This window comes from Pholis gunnellus, assembly GCF_910591455.1.
Source record: "Pholis gunnellus genome assembly, chromosome: 10".
In the NCBI taxonomy this organism is placed as follows: Eukaryota; Metazoa; Chordata; class Actinopteri; order Perciformes; family Pholidae; genus Pholis; species Pholis gunnellus.
In genome coordinates this window covers 25,499,105-25,503,955 of record NC_136537.1, presented here as the reverse complement: position 1 = coordinate 25,503,955, position 4,851 = coordinate 25,499,105, and positions in this window count along the sequence as shown.

Sequence of the window (4,851 nt, the reverse complement as noted above, 5' to 3'; positions counted from 1 at the left end):
TCTCCCGAGATCACAAAAAAATAATTATTGGTGTGATCTCGTTATGTGTGGATCATTAAATCACAGTCATCAACGTATATGAATATTTACACTTTTCTCAGCTCCTCAGAGGAGTCGGATACGAATCCAACAGAAACAAAACTGGTTATTCACCAATAAAGTTTATTCAAATGTTCACTTACTTCAGTAATAGATACTTTTACTTTACTGGAGTATTTATATTTTATGCTCATTTATACTTCTACTCCACATGAGATGATCTTGGACTACCTGAGTGGTATTCTGCACATGTATTTATATAATCATATTTATATTTATCTCATTTTATTAACATGTAATTGGTTATTTAGCGACGTCAGTTAAATGTATCAATGTTTTCTCTTTGCAATCACTGGTGTTGGATCGTTGATCATTGAATCGATACATTGATATCAATGTATAAACATTAACGTACACTGGCAGCTGTAGCGTGTGTCTGTTACATCACAGGCTAGCGTATCGGTTTCATTATCCGGCTCTTTATTTACATTATTTGTATGTTCACTAGATTGACTTTAATAACTGTTTGTATTCGTCCGGCCTTTGTTTGTCAGGCAATGAGTGGAGCAACTTCCTCGCCACGAGGCCGTTGCTCCACTTTCTTTTGGTTGCTAACAGCTCGGGAGATGTTGACACACTTCTGTCAGTTTCTGCTTCACGTTCCGGTGAACATTGTTGAATCTCCTCTTTCTGTTTGATCAGTTCAGCTGAAACGTGTCCATGTTGTAGCAGCTTCACACAGCGAACTGTTACTTTATAAAGTGTATTATAATTCATAATAGTTGTAATACGTTATTATAATAAACACTCTAAGAATATTGTTATAATGTATAATAAAGTGACTATAAATCACTAGAAGTCGTCATTGTTTGCTTTAAGTGATAAAAATATGAAATCTATACAAGAACAACGTTAAAAGGGTTTTAAATTAAATACTCCAATTTTACTTTTTGATGATGAACATTAAAATGAATTAAAATGATAGATAATCCCTCACTATTTCTACTTTACCCCTCGCTGCATGTTTAACCTTTATTCAAACTTGTAATCAAATCTATGGGAGTTATAGCAAACTATGATCCTTTAAAACTAATGATTAATAGAAAAGTATTTATGAAGTCAATCAGGAAGCATTAAGAGACTTGACCTCAGTCATAATTAAATGCGTTATGCCTTATGGTTATTGTTATAAAGCATTATGAATGTTAATTATTGCTGATAGCTATAATTATACAGCTTTATAGTTGGATCGTAACACATTATTAGTGCGTTTATGATGCATTAAAGAGTTTGAACGCGTTGTCTTTCTCACGTTAACATTTTGACTCAGAGAAAGTACAATGTTGACTTACGGATTTGATTTGACATTTATTATTATTGCTTATTTGTATTAAACTTGAGTCGTCTCATACACCACTAACATGCAGTATGTCCTCTGCAGAAGCAAGTTGGGGTTCAGCGTCTCGCTGGAGGATCGAACCACCAACCTCGTGGTTTAAAGGATCCGAGTCTGTAACAGAAGTCTGTGTGAAAACATGAAAAGATGATTTACCCGTCGACTAACCGATGCGGAAATGAAGCACTCGTGTAAATAACAGTGAGAGTCTGCACTACTGCAACAACGTCACGCTAAAATGTTATTTTCTTTGTGATTAAGTGTAATTATCTTAATCATCGCTCTGCAGACTCACAGCCGTCGTTACTCTTAATTAGAGTTCTTTCAGTGATTCATGATTCATAGAAAACCAACGTTTTTACTGCCGGAGCTCCCAAACTCCTCTCAGCCAATCACGGCCGCCCGTCCAGGTGGTGGTGGTGGGGGGGGTCGCCTCCGGGGTTGCTGATTCAGGATCAGTTCTTCCTCCCACTTGTCTTCATCACCCGTGGAGGTTTGAAGCTGATCTGGGAGCAGCGTCTGAGAAACCAGCTCTTCCAGTCTGTAAAACGCTGCTCAAGAGCCTGAAACCCGTCATTAGCCCGTCACGCTCGGCCGTAAATCAGACCCCATCAGATCCAGAGGCTCTGGGTTTATTTATTTTTTTTTTAACTGCAGCCACGGATCAAGGTGGGACATTTGGAGCCAACAGGCCTCTGGCACGAGCGTTTCTTTTGGGTCAAAGTGGCAAAGTTTTCATGCAAACGAGCGTTCGTCCTGCAGTACAAGCCTGTGGCGTCCTCGTGTGAGCTGGCGTGCAGAGCTCTCTTCCTCACGTGAAGTCTACACAGCACATTAGGGAGGAACATTAGCTCATCAATCATCCGCCTGTTTTTCATGAATAGAAGGAGTTTACCTGACAGTTAGCGAGGCGGAGCGGGCGTCACACAATCGACGAGACGTGAATCATCGACTCTTTTATTAGTGTTCCATTCCTCTTTCACATCGTTCGTTCTACTGGCGGTTTGATTTCTACGAATATTATAAACGTTCCAACGTCGGCATTAAGTTACAACTTAAATCTCAACACTAGATGAGGAGGTGTGAAGTCTTTTGTAAAATAAGTGTCATTGGTGCATCGTTCTGAAAGTTGGGACAACTTGGAGAACGAGGAGGAGGAATGATTATGATCCGTGATGGATCGAACCCTCTGGACGTTTATAATTGATGATTATTTATTCTCCTGCTGGCAGCAGATGATTTCTTCGTGTGGAAAGGTTATTTGTTTCTTGGTTTAGTCCCTGAATCGACAAAGCATAACTGAAGAGATGATGCCCGACGAGTCGTCTATTATCAGTAAATGAATGGACGACGTGGAGCCCAGAACCAGAACCGTCCAACGCTCAAACAAAGACGCAAAGACTCACGTTTTGAGTCGTTAGTCCGTCAAGTTAACACATTCTTTTCCTAATCCTAACTCAAAAGAGAATAATAAAACAGAAGTATATTTGAAAATGTGTTTTACATTTTGATGCTAATACTTTTTTACTTTTACTTCAGTAATATTTTGAATGCAGGACTTGTACTTGTAACAGAGTATTTCTGCACTGTAGTATTTCGGAGTACTTCCTCCACCGACCGGCCGCCTCCCGACAGATAACATCTGTAAAATTGCGCAAATATGTTTTTACATTCGCTTGAGGTGTTTTTCTGTCTTTGTCGAAAAAGATGAGCTGAATTTTATTTGGAAAAACTACGTCAACAAATACGTTGTGACATTAGAACATTTCATTCTCGTGACTGATCGGCTGATTCTGCTTTTGTCGTCTTTCAGACTCAAATTTTATTTCTAAAAAAACAACAAGCGACAAATGTAACAAGTTATTCCAACAAATCAGAGAAACAATAATTTATTAAAATGTACTTTTACTTTTCTTTGAGCTGCTTTTACATTTTGTATTTTTCCTGATTTGTTTTTATCAAACTTATAGTCGACCTACAAGCAGACTTCTTTTGTTTCTGGTTCACGACCTCGACTTCTTCTTCTACTGTGTTTACTGGCAGATTACAGACGTGTGTGGCCAACAGCGCCGCCATCTGAACAAACTACGGACTCTAGTTTCGTCGCTCCAAACCAGTTGATGGATTACTCACATTTCTTTAGCTAGACAACTAAATGGAAACTCATCTGTTGATTTGTGGGAGAGAAGACGTCTTATTATCTTATTAAAACTAAACGTCACTGAAGAGTTAAAGTTTGTTTCGATGCTTAACAAACTCGTCCATGAAAACACAAGTGAAGGCCGCTGTTTGTTGTAGATCCCAGCGGGCTCATGGGAAATGGTCCATCACAGAAAGTCTAGTTTGACTATCTTTCTGTAAGCAGATGTGCGTTGAGATGAAGAGACGGTGGAGGAACACTGGATGTGCTGGAAATCCCCCTCAGTCAAGCCTCGACATCGTCGTCTCCTTCTGCTTTTTCTTGAACTCCAAACTTTCCCTCCATCAGAGCGACTTTGATGAGTTATTGTCACGCATGAGCATTCAAATACTGGACCACACGTAAACACACACACATACACCACTGTTGGAAAAGTGAGTAACCTGCTGCTCCAGAGCTTTATTGTGACGGTCTCTGATGCTTTTATTTTGTAGAAAGTCTCTTCACTAATAGATGTTATTTAGTTTAGTAGATGAACGAAACGCTGCTCATTGGTTCAACTGAAAGAGACAAAGATCCTCTGAGCGACAGTAGAATAAGAAGAGAAGAAGTCATGAGTCAAATAAACTGGAAGCTTAGATTTAAACAGGAACGATTTCCCTTTTCAGTGTCTGGAGTTTCACAGTAAAAGCAGCCGAGAACAAGCTGGAATTAACAGGCAACGAGTTGCTTTAGCAAAGCTCTTCTTCAAACGTCACAAAAGAGCGGTGAAGTCCCGCCCCTTCTGGTGGACCACTGTGGGACATTATTTCAGATTAAAATATGCACGACAGTCAACGGCGAGAGATCCCGTTCTCATAGACTTCTATACAACCAGAGGAGTCGCCCCCTGATGGTCATTAGAGAGAATGCAGCTTTAACACATGAAGCTTTGAAGAACTCTAGAGAACCGGAGGTTGACGCCTGATTGAACAAAGCTAAGTCAGCTAGCTAGCTATCAAGCCAAGGTAACGAACATGTTGGTGTCGGTGACGTACGTTGTGTGAGTCGAGAAATGTAGTTCACTGATCAGTTTCACACAAAACTAAATGATACTACATTACATTACAATACATTACATTACAGTCATTTAGCAGACGCTTTTATCCAAAGCGACTTACAATAAGTGTGTTCAACATCGGTGTTCAAGAGAACTACTAGTCACCAGAAGTGCATCTCCTTTAAACAAGCATCTAAGAGCATAAACCAGAGCAAACGTACAGAAACACCCGAATAA